The sequence below is a fragment of the Rattus norvegicus genome, chromosome X (genome assembly GCF_036323735.1).
Source record: "Rattus norvegicus strain BN/NHsdMcwi chromosome X, GRCr8, whole genome shotgun sequence".
In the NCBI taxonomy this organism is placed as follows: Eukaryota; Metazoa; Chordata; class Mammalia; order Rodentia; family Muridae; genus Rattus; species Rattus norvegicus.
Window position 1 is genome coordinate 135,486,897 of NC_086039.1, and position 12,800 is coordinate 135,499,696.

Consider the following 12,800-nt stretch of genomic DNA (forward strand, 5'->3'; position numbering starts at 1 on the left):
GGTTACAAGGACCCTTCCCCCAGTGAGCCATCTTGCCAGCCTAAACTCTGTATCAGACATCATTTTGCAATGTGACCTTGAAGAAACTTATTCTAATTCCTGTGTCTCAATTTTCCCTTCTCTAAAATGATGAAATGGTCTTTTATTTAGCTTGATGTCAAGTTGACACAGCTCCAAGTTTTCTGAGAGACTATCAGTTGGTGAGTGGCCTTGATCAGATTGGTAGTAGGCAATTATGTGAGGCATTTTCTTGATTGTTAATTGATGTAGAGGGTCCTGGGCCACTAAGAGAGGTACCATCTGGAGGCTGGAGATCCTGAGCTGTATAAGACCACCAATTAAGCTTGAGCACTCACTACAGCCTGCATCATTTCTTCATGGCTTCTGTTTTCCAGTTCTTGTATAATTTACTGTCCTGACTTCCTTTGGTGATGGATAGGAAGTTGGACATTTAAGTCAAATAAACCCTTTTCTACCCAATTTGCTTTTGGCCCGTGTTTTTAATCACAGCACACAAAAGAAAACTAGTATAATGGACAGGGTCCATTAGTAAGTGTCTGGCAAGATGTGGCATTCAAGTTTAGTGTTATCCATATAGCTATGGATAAATACTATACAACAGTACCTCCTCTGGTGTCAATAATACCATCTTTAATGATTAGTATTTGCCAAATTTAGTTAGAAAAAAATTTGTAAAAACTGCTGCTTTCTGACAGAACCTCCTTGGGCAGAGCACTTTGGGTAGCATAGTTTTGAAGAGGCTAAGTACTCTGTTCTTACTTATTTACCATTAAGATATTTTCTAGGTAAGTGTTCCTGCTATGTGTCCCAGGGTGACCTCAAACTCACCATCTGCCTGCATAGTCGCATCTTTCCAGTACTACCCATTCAGAGTGACAACTGACTTCTTCCTGGAAGAAGTAAATTTATCAGGGCACATTGAGTCTGTAGGTTCAAAGGAGAGTTTTATCAGGAAACCAGACCCTTGGGCTGGAGAGATGGCTCAGTGGTTAAGAGCACTGACTGCTCTTCCAGAGGTCCTGAGTTCAATTCCCAGCAACCACATGGCGGCTCACGACCATCTGTAATTGGATCCGATGCCCTCTTCTGGTGTGTCTGAAGAAAGGTACAGTGTACTCATGTAACTAAAATAAATAAATCTTAAAAAAAAAAAAGAAAAGAAAACCAGACCCAAAAACTTATTGACTAGACTAAGGAAAAGGCATAACTCCCTCACTTAATCATTAAAAAGAGGTGGATCTCTAATAGCAATGGCTCCCATCAGCCTGTCATGAAGCACCTGGTGTATTTGTGTTAAGGACTGATAGGTAGAGAATGCTGGAATATACTCCAGGGGTCCTGCTCAGCTTGGTTGCCACGACTGATGTGGTCTAATCAACTGCGACCTGCCAGTTAATATATTTGCCTGTCTGGAGCTGCTGACCACCTTTTTGCCCATTCCTGTCTGGATGTGGCCCTGCCCTTTTACCTCTGCAGCTGACTCTGGAGCTTTGGTACACAACCTGTGACACAGCTGCTACTGCCTCATCAGCTTCTTCCCAGCATCTTATCTTATCAGAAGAGACACTCTTATCCTTACCAGATTCCCTGGCTCGGGATTCTCAGGCCTCTTTGAAGCAACAGGCAGGCAGGCAGGCCAAAAGAGCAATTTACTATGTGGCATGCAATGTAGGATCTAAGAGTTAATATTTATAATTTAATATTGGAATAAAACCTGCTGTCATTGAGACTGCCATATTTTGTAAGTGTATTGTTATTCAATAAATTCTGACATTAAGAAAAGCCATACTAGGGGTTGGGGATTTAGCTCAGTGGTAGAGCGATTGCCTAGCAAGCACAAGGCCCTGGGTTCGGTCCCCAGCTCCGAAAAAAAAAAAAAAGAAAAAAAAAGAAAATAAGAAAAGCCATACTATTTTTTATTGGATATTTTATTTATTTACATTTCAAATGTTACCCCCCTTCCTGGTTTCCCCTCTGGAAAGCCCCTATCCCATCCTCCCAAGTCACACTATTTTTCCTTTGAAACACACACACACACACACACACACATGCGCGCGCGCGAAATGCTTTTCTGAGGACAGGAAGTAACAGATGTAAAGGTCCTGGAGTAGAAACAAGCAAGCTTGAAAAACAAACAAACAAACAAACAAAAAGAAGCGAATGTGACTGTAGGGAAATGAGCAAAGACAACTAAGCTGAGAAAATAGTAAAAAAAAGAAAAAAAAGCACTAATTAGGATAGCACCTTGGAGGCCAGAGGAAGAAGGCTGGATTCTACTCTGACATGAACAAACTCAGATAAATGCATGTGTTTCTTTAGGAGTGTAGAATTTATTGATTAACAAGTAGCCACTTTCTTTAGCAGCAGTCCGTTAAGCAATCGTGATTTCACTCAGTAGGTAACCAATGACAATCAAGTTCTTTCATTCTAATCTTACCCATCCGACCACCCTTCACAATTGTGTGTGTGTGTGTGTGTGTGTGTGTGTGTGTGTGTGTGTGTGTGTGTGTGTGTGCAGAATGCCTAGGAAAATGCTAAAAAGACTAACAAGTTCAGAGAGGGCTTGAAATTAGGAGCAGGGATCTGACACAGGTGTAAGGTCAAGTCTCTAGAAGACCAGTTGTGAAATGTCAGCTGACAGCTCTTCAGACACACAAACTTTCCAATGTAGAATGAAAAAAAAATATGACACTCCTTAATGGCAGGCTATCTCGAATGTCAGTTTGAAGTGGACTAAGTATCACAGGCAGAAAAAAACAAAACTACTCTCAAGCTAAAACCTAGGAAGAAACTCCGAAGTCCTTCACTGAGGCAATTTTCCTGGATAAGAGTCATGTCAAGTGACCCGGTCAGTTTGTCCCTTCCCTTACAGTAGCAGATAAGGAAGTAGTATCTAGTGTTATTGATAAATTCCTGTGTCTATTATTTCTGATGGAATTTAATATATTGACAAGCATTGTTGTCATTTACTAGTACACAGTAAACAATGTTTGTGCTCACTGGAGTGCTGGTAGGTGGTCGTTGTTTACTTGTATACACACAATGTATCATCGTCCTTTCTTGTCCATTACACCCAAAATGAAATAGCTCATGTTAGGGCACTTTCTTTATGGATCGGATCAATTCAAGGCTAAATACAGCCTAAAAGCTGCAATTTCCTACAACATAGATTAACCTAGAGTGGGCCATGCTTTTTCTCTCCCCTAAATATTATCTATACAGTCAAAAGTCAGAAATAAACAAAATGTCCAGTAGCTTCTGAATGGATAAAGGGAAATGGAGTGTCTGTATAGAATTGAGAATGTGGCGCTGGAGAGAGCAATCCAGTATTGGTAAGTGGCCCAACATGGAGGAAACTTTCACCATACGAAGTGAAAAATCCAGGCATTTCCCACAAAGGTCATCTCCTCAGATGGACAATTCAATGGTTCTTTATTCCTCATTTTTGTTTTTCTCAGGCAAGGTCTATGGGAGTAGCTCAGGCCGGTTTTAAACTTGCTACATAGTTGAGGCTATGTATGAGCCTTCAACTCTCAACCTTTCTCCTACCTCCTCCTAAGGGCGAAGGGATTTGTTTTCAGTAGATTCCAAGGGTTTTGTAATCAAGGCTCTGGTAGAGTTGGAACATTTTATCACCCAAGAGAGATTCCGTGTATGCTATGCCTTGTTTGATAGGAAAATTGTTGCAATATAACGCTGGTCTTGGAACTTTTTAAGTCTGAAGGTCAGATAGAAAGCTCGGGGCCAATGAATGTGAAGGTGAAGAAGATACATCTAGGCTGGGTAAATACTGGGAGGTCTTCTGGTGGCCGGAATTGTTGCGAATTTATTTTTTGTTTGATATTTTAATGAATAGAATGCTGCATTAAAGACTTGTTACAGATTTAATATTGCCAAGAAAAATGTCATCCATGGGGACTCTAAAGAGACTTTGGATGGTGAAATCACTCTATCTCCACAAGCCTAACCACCCCTTAGCCCTGACCTGTTTGATTCCTAGGGATCTGTTCACATGTTTCACTCAGCTTACTTGATACCTCTTTAATTCTCATCTTAGGGTTGCACTATGGTTTGCTGTATGCATCTTTGGCTTAATTTGTTTGCCTTTCACAAAATACTTTGATTTACACACAAGAGCCTTAGAACTATAAGTCCCTTTCCCTTCTCTTGCCGTTTATACTATGACCAGCATACAGTTTACATTTGCATTTAGGGGCCACATTTCTCTTTCTCTCTTTCTCTCTCTCTCTCTCTCTCTTTCTCTCTCTCTCTCTCTCTCTCTCTCTCTCTCTCTCTCTCTCTCTCTCTCTCTCTCTCTCTCTTTTAATACAGAGTGTTGCTATGAGATCCTGGATGGCCTAGAATCTGTTATGTAGAACAATCTGCTCGCCTCTTCTGACTGAGTGCACTGTCACCTGAGACAGGACCCATTTACATTGCTCTGCTTTCTCAGGTATGAAAAACTTATGCTTCAAAAATACTTTCACATCCTGAGTGCTTTGTATATATTAGATATTAGCCCTCTATCAGTTGTAGGATTGGTAAAGATCATTTCCCAATCTGTTGGTTGCCATTTTGTCCTATTGACAGTGTCCTTTGTCTTACAGAAGCTTTAAAATTTTATGAGGTCCCATTTGTCAATTCTAGAACCTAGAGCTTAAGCCATTGGTGTTCTGTTCCGGAAAATTTCCCCTGTGCCTATGTGTTGGAGGCTCTTCCCCACTTTCTCTTCTATTAGTTTCAGTGCATCTGGTTTTATGTTGAGGTCCTTGATCCACAGAACCAAATAATTCTACTAAAAATGGGTTACAGAGCTAAACAAAGAATTTCCAACTGAGGGATATTGAATGGCCAAGAAGCACCTAAAGAAATGTTCAACATTCTTAGTCATCAGGGAAATGCAAATCAAAACAACCCTGAGAATCCACCTTACCCCATTCAGAATGGTTAAGATTAAAAAAGTCAGGTGACAGCAGATGTTGGTGGTTATGTAGAGAAAGAGGAACACACCTTCATTGTTGATGGGATTGCAAACTGGTACAACCACTCTAGAAATCAATCTGGAAGTTCCTCAGAAAATTGGACATAGTACTACCTGAGGACCCAGTTTATACCACTTGTGGGCATATACCCAAAAGATGCTCCAGCATATAACAAGGACAAATGCTCCACTATGTTCATAGCAACCTTATTTATAATAGCCAGAAGCTGGAAAGAACCTAGATGTCCTTCAACAGAGGAATGGATACAGAAAATGTGGTACATTTACACAATGGAGTACCAGTCAGCTATAAAAAAACAATGACTTCATGAAATTCATAGGCAAATGACTAGAACTAGACAATATCATCCTGAGTGAGGTAATTCAATCACAGAAAAACACATATGGTATGCACTCATTGATGAGTGGATATTAGCCCAAAAGCTTGAAATACCCAAGATGCAGTTCACAGACCATATGAAGCTCAAGAAGAAGGAAGACCAAAATGTGTACATTTCAGTCCTTCTTAGAAGGGGGAACAAAATACTCATGGAAGGAAATATAGGGATAAAGGATGAAGCAGAGAGTGGAGGATAGGCAATCCAGAGACTGCCACACATGGGGATCCATTACATATGCAGCCACCAAATCCAATCCCTATTGCTGTTGCCAAGAAGCACTACCTGACAGGAGTTGATAGTTGTCTCTTGAGAGGCTCTACCAGAGCCTGATCAATACAGATGCAGATGCTTGCAGCCAGCCATTGTACTGAGAACAGGGTCCCCAAAGGAAGAATTAGAGAAAGGACTGAAGGAGCTGAAGGGGTTTTCAACCCCATAGGAAGAACAACAATGCCAACCAACCAGAACCCCCAGAGCTCCCAGGGGCTAAACCACCAGCCAAAGAGTACACATGGAGGGACCCATGGCTCTAGCTGCATATGTAGCAGAGGTTGGGCCTCATCAGCATCAATAGGAGGAGAAGCTCTTGGTCATGTGAAGGCTCAACGCTCCAGTGTAGAGGAATGCCAGGGTGCTGAGGTGGGAGTGGCGGCATCTTCATAGAACCAGGGGGAGGAGGATGGGAAAGCGGGAAGGGGGATAACATTTGAAATGTAAATATATAAAATACCCAGCAAAAAAGACACATAAAAAATACTTTTACAGGCTTATTTTGTCCTAGTCTCGAAATGTGTATGATGGACCAACAAACGTAAAACCAATTACTATAGGACAGAAGCAATAGCTCTTTCAAAGTATAATTTTTCAAAGTCCTTTGTGTTTGTAGCATTGATAATTAAACCCAGGGCCTCTCACATGCTAGTCAAGTGTCCAACAATTTAGCTGTGGAAAAGTTCAAAGAGTTATTTGGAAAGCACATTCTGACCTCATTTTTCTGTTCTTTGTGTCATTGCTGATGTCCAAGTCATGTCTATTTTTTAAACCCAGTATGTGATTTCAGTACTCTATTCTTTTAGATGTGATCACTGTGTAATCCAGGCTGACCTTGAAGTTGTGATCCTCCTGCTTCTGCCTTCTGGAATGCTCAAAACTCTAAGTATGCATCACCATGCATAGCTAAGTTTCACTCAGTGCTGTCTACCTGATGCAAGCTTTTCCAGAGCTCTCGGTTAGAGAGAATATTTTCCTCTCTTTTCTTCTCCAAACCACATGTATTTCCTCATTTAAGAACTAAGCAATCATATGATGAGCATTCTGTAGGTTCCAGGCACTGCAGTAGGCTTTGAGGACACACAAAAGAGGCATTTCTCCTCTTTAAAAAGAAATGTTTTCTTGGGAAGGGGACTAAATACTCTGATCATGCTGTGCCAGGAGCATGTCAACCAGGTCGTTTGAGCACAGTAGAGGGACAGTTAATGTTTGAGGGAATCTCAGAAAAGAAGGTTCCCAGAAGATGTGGTAATAGCTGGAAGATAAGGGAGGAATAAGATGCATTCTTACCACTTTCTACTTAAAGTCCCTAGTGGCCCCCACTGTCTTGTGTAAACTCCAGGAGACCAGGGATTATGTTTTGTTTATATTCCCATTACTCCCAATATAAACCATCCTGATCTCAGGGTCTGGCACATACTAATATTCAGCAAATATTTGAAGGCATAAAACTGGAATATCTTATCTTTCTGTGATGGATCTATCATCGAAAATAACTTAGAACTGCCAAGTAGTCTCACCACTAAGGTTCAAAGCAAGCAGCACTGTATTCCTGAGCTATGGTGATCCCTGCCATTGACCCTTCTCCGTGTTGAGCTTTATAGAAAAGAAAAAGTGTCTCGTGCATCACTAGAAATAGTATGCACAGTTAGCTACCATAGTTTTTGCAGATCTGCAAACCAAGTCTACAGGGAAATTCTCAAGCTGGCATGTTGTCTGATGTTGGAACGAATCTCTTGGATAATCTAACTAATCCAGCTCAGATGCTGGTTTTTGTCCTCATTACCCAGGTGATTGCCTGAACCTTTTGATTGAGTTCTGACATGAATTAATGACCCGCTTAACATTCATGCCTGTCAACTTGTAACTGACAGACACACAGGATTTGGACTTATGTGTTGTGATAAGAAGGAATGTGTATACTGGAATTCTGGTTTCATCTCTCTACACCACGTTAACTACCATAGGCTGGGACTTAGGTTATAGCTCACTCGGTAGAATGATTGTTTAGAATTCATGGAGCACAAGATTGAATCTTCAGCACTGCCTAACACTAGGATCCCTTAATTGAAATGCTTCACATCCTGCGGTGTGCCACAGGATAGACTGTTATTACTGCTCTATCAATAGACTGTACAAGGGTTAATTTACAAACAAAAATATTTACTACAGTTTACAAAGATGGAATTCCATCAAAAAGATGCTGGGAAGTTTGGAACCCTTCAAGAGCTAAGGTAGCTCTTGTGTGCCTAGGGTAGCATCTTATCCCTGTGTCCTTGTTCGTTGAAATAGAAAGGGATAGTCACTGTGTGCTTGTGTGGTAGATGGACTGAGAGAAAAAATGCCCCCTGAAATCTTTTATAAGGACACTAATGCTACCCATAAAGGGGGATCCAAATCACCCCCTGGAGTTTCCCATCTTATCATGCTGCTACATTGAGAATTAGCTCTCAACATGAGTTTTGGAGGAACACAAACTTTCAAACCATAGAGGAATCTAAATTTTCCCAATTGAACTGTGACATGTTTATATATCCAGGTCAATAGTTAAATACTCATGTCCGTAATTTAGCCTTCAGACAATTACAACAGCAGAGGAGAAATGAGAAGTTAAAATGCACAGGACTTGGAGTTAGAGAGGTTTTCAGTGGTTAAGAGCACTGTGATTGCTCTCCTCGGGGACCCCAGTTCAGTTCCCAACACTCACATTGCAGCTCACAACTGTAGTTCCAGAGGATCCAACGCCTTTTCCTGGTCTCCAATGGCACCAGACATGTGAGTCGTATAAAGGCACTCATGAAGACAAAACACTTATACACATTAAATAAATAAATCCATGGGATAAAATCCACTGAACAAGAATGTGTGCTTTCAACAGAGAATGTCAAGGAAAGACTATGTAGAAAGTGCGGCTTGTGAAAGGAAGTTTGGAAGCTAGTTTCATTTCTCTGGAAAGTAAGGTGCTATGCTTTTGTAGAACATGAATATTAATATTCAGCTTTGCCCCAGAAAATAACTTTTTTGATAGGCCATCCCAAAAACCGTGGATGAAGCTTCACAGGAGACATACACGTGTACACACACACACACACACACACACACACACACACACACGCACTTTAGTACCATCATGCAAACACTGAGAGGGCCAGCTTGAGTCAGTCCACATGGCCTAGAAACAATACCTCCCAAAGGGAAGGTTAGTTGTAATTTCAATGCAGCAGCGGGATCTGGAAGGATCAATGGCAGTTGCCTATGAAAATTGAATGGCCCATGTGAAACAGGCAATAAAGAAACACTGCAGATTGATAAACTGGTCCATCAGAGAAGAGGCTCATAACCTTGGCACTACGAAGTCTTTGGTTCATGTTATTTCTTGTTCAGAGAGCTGACCTGTGCATTGTGGGAGATAGTTCCTACACTATCCTGCACTTGTTTCAACTAGAAATGTGTTTGAACACAGTCACAATATCTTCTGAGAAGTCAAAATCCCTAACTGAGAAGTAGCACCCCAGAAAATGGAGTGGCCCTGAGGTGGGTTGACTCTCGGGGCATTGGGTTTGCCCAAAGGATTTCTGGGAGCCTGCTTTCTGTACTGTGTTACATTTACACGTGTTAGAATCATTTACACGTGTTAGAAGCAATTGCGTGGACAGCTGAGGAAATTCTAAGTCAATACTTCGATGATAAATAGATGAGAAGATACTGAGCCCAATGGCCTAGAATTCTTCTTCCCCATAAGCCAGGAGATTCTTCTGTCAAGTGGAAGGCTTTAGATTCAGACAGACCTGTCCCTAATCATGAATCTCTTACTTGCCACTGTGAATCTTAGTTTCTGCTACTGTGTGCATATGTATTTTATTTTTGTTTAACTTCTTTTTAACCCTGGCTGACCTGTCTTTGCTTCTTAAGTGCTGGGATTAGAGTACTGCTGTGCCAAGAAACATTTATGAATCCTAAAAGACCACCAAGGAACCGATTCTGATGTAATTGTATTAGGGTCTCTTTATTTAAGCTTGTTCTTGGGTCACACCACCATCTCTGACACGGGAGATTGGGAGGAGGCAGCCCTAAGCTTAGTTTTAGGAAAGCATTTATAGAGGCAAGAAGGGGTTATCTAGCCTGGTATACATCTGATTCCGGGGCCATTATGAACCATAAATTCAATTTCTACTTTTCTCTTGATTGGTGGTTGTTAGGAAGTAAAGCGTCAGGGCGCAGGCTTGTAACTTGGTGGTGCAGATTTGTTGGGAAAAATAACCTGGGAACTGGTGCTAGACACAGGTCTTGGGGAGTAACAGGGAAACTGGTGCCAGGTGAACTAACTTGAGTTCAATGGAATCTGAACCCGAGATCTGGTCTTTCAGTACCGTGTCTAGCTTAATTTTGATATGTGTAATAAGAACCTCCTTCTTAGGAAGGGACATTTTCTAAGATGGAATGCTGGTTCATCTGCTAGAACATTAAAGGAGCCAGCTCAGCAAGTGAGGAGCTCAGAGATAGACGGAGCTGAAATAAAACAGACAAGAAGAGTTTGGAGATCCAAAGGGTTCTCTAGACAAAAAAAAAAGGAGCTAATAAAGAAAGAGGAGAAATGGGTGAGCAATATGGAATATATGCTATATTATAGATTAATCCCTGTGTGGTTACTAGAACTACATGGGAGCATGCGTGTGTGTGTGCGTGCATGCGTGTGTGTGTGTGTGTGTGTGTGTGTGTGTGTGTGTGTAAGCTAAATACAAGGAGACAGGTATCCCAGGAAGTAGAAGAATTGTCCAGAGTCACAGAAAATATGGGTTGAACTTTCAATGTCCATTCTAGAGGGCTTCGAGCTTTGGAATAAATTTGATTTGGAATCAATCAGTTTGGGAAACGGCAAAGTGTCATTGGGAACATAAGTTTAATGAGAGTGGAAATACCTCCTAAGGCTGTTTGAGGATGACAGACAATATAGCCAAGGGGGATAATTCTGAAATTTAGGTAGAATAAATGTAATTAAATTAAGCAGTTGTGCTGGGTGTGGTAGTGGTACATGACTTGAATCTTAGCATTCAGGAGACAGATAGATAGATGCACATGAATGTCTGTTAGTTCAAAGTCAGCTTGGTCTATATAGCAATTCCCAGGCCAGGGGAGAGTATATAGTGGAACTCTATTCCAAAAAAATATTATGATAAAACATACAACAGCAACAACCAAACACAACACCCCCACTTTCTAGTTATTTCTTTGGGCAGTGCTATTTGAACCTCTATATGACAGTAAGAGGCCATCTCATCCAGCCTCTTCTGTGACTGGAGAAATCCTACAGACTCCGATCTTGCCTGCTTTTACTCCTGCTCCTTTTGCTTCCCATGCTTTTCTTTGGCACGCATCTTCCTGTTAACTGTGCCTGTCAGAGATTATCGCTTGCGTCTTTGTCCCTTTCTCAAGCACCCAGCTATTCCTAAAACTTAATGTATGTCCATCAGCTAAAGCCAGAATGCTTTGATCCATCCTTTGATCTGTGCATATCTTGACATACAAAACTGCTGACAACTTCGTTTTGATTCACTTTTTCCCAGAGTTTTAGTCACAGCTCTAAAATACAACCCCAATATACCTCTAAAATTGTTTTTAAAAATCTATTATCAATGTGTTTTTACAGTTACCATAGTGGTAAAATTTGCTCTCAAGAGCATTATTACAATTTTCCTGTACTTAGAGAATGGATTCGATTCATGTTTTAAAGCCAAACAACGGGGAGAAAGTAAATAAAATTACTGTCATCAACACTATTTCAATATTTTTTCTCTCCTTAAAACGCAGCCAGTAGTGACACATACAGCAGTAGATTGCTTATAAACACATTAAAGCTCTTCTTGGAAAAAGTGCTTCTTTTGTTTCCATCATAGTGAAATGTGGCCCTTTGAGAGGATGAATGACAGAGAACCTAGGAAAAAGCAGAAGTCTTTTCTGCACGCTAGCCCAGCACCCTGTGGACACATTAAAATAAATGGTGCCCCAACTCATCTTGGCATCCCAAGATCAAATGACCCAGAATTTAGAACTGATGGATGGAGCAAGAGTGAGTGTGTGATGAATTAGTCTTCTCTGAGTCCACCATCATTGCACCATCTTTGGGGCTGGAGTTTAATGGAATAGTAGAGAATCCACAGTCTTCATAGCAGCAGTATTTCTTCACTACCCCCACTTATGAGCAAGTAGGTGTCTGAACTGTCACCCAGTCTCCTTCCTCCATTTTCCTGCTTTGTGAATGGACATCTGGAGAACATAAGCTAGAAAGAGAATGAAGTTAGTGTCAGTAGAACAGTCCGGAAGACCAGAGATGAAATGAAAATGTCTATCCCTGAGACATGAAAGAAGTGACATGTGGGTTATGGGTGTAGCTCCTTGATGAAGACTTTGCTTAGTATGCACAGAACCCTGGGTCCATTCCATGGTACTGCAAAAAAAAAAAAAAAAAGACCCAAGAATCGTATAGACAGCCATTGAGTGGAAATCAACGGCTCCTGTTCAGTCTTTGCTCAAACTCTCACAGGCAGGTAGTTCTAAGTATCTTAAATGTCTGCTAATACATAGCTTAATCCTAAGACGTTCTTCAGGAGCTTAAAAAGGGGGCTTGTTGCAAATTGAATCCCTCTTATTGTTTTCTTCAAATACAATGTTCTAAAACACTTGGTTCCTTGACTCCTCTTCAATATCATTCAGCTTCAGTCTTAAGGATAACTTTTGTCCTGTGAGATTCTGTTAGACTTAAGCACTTAAGAACTTTGAGTAATTCTCCTCTCTCTCTCTCTCTCTCTCTCTCTCTCTCTCTCTCTCTCTCTCTCTCTCTCAAATATATATATATATATATATATATATATAAAATATATGTATGTATGTATGTATCTCACAGCTCTATGGATCAAAAACTCTAACCAGTCATAAAACAAGGGAGACCGAAACCCTGCTTCCTTTCAGTTTCACTGTAGTTTGAAAGGCTTGCCACACGGGTACAGTAGAGTTTACTCTAAAGTTGCTTCTCCTTCAGCATGATGCAGAAGTACTGAAACCCAAAGGAGGGAATGGATTACAATGATAAACAAGTTTCAACTGTCATGGAACCCCAAAAAATCTATAGA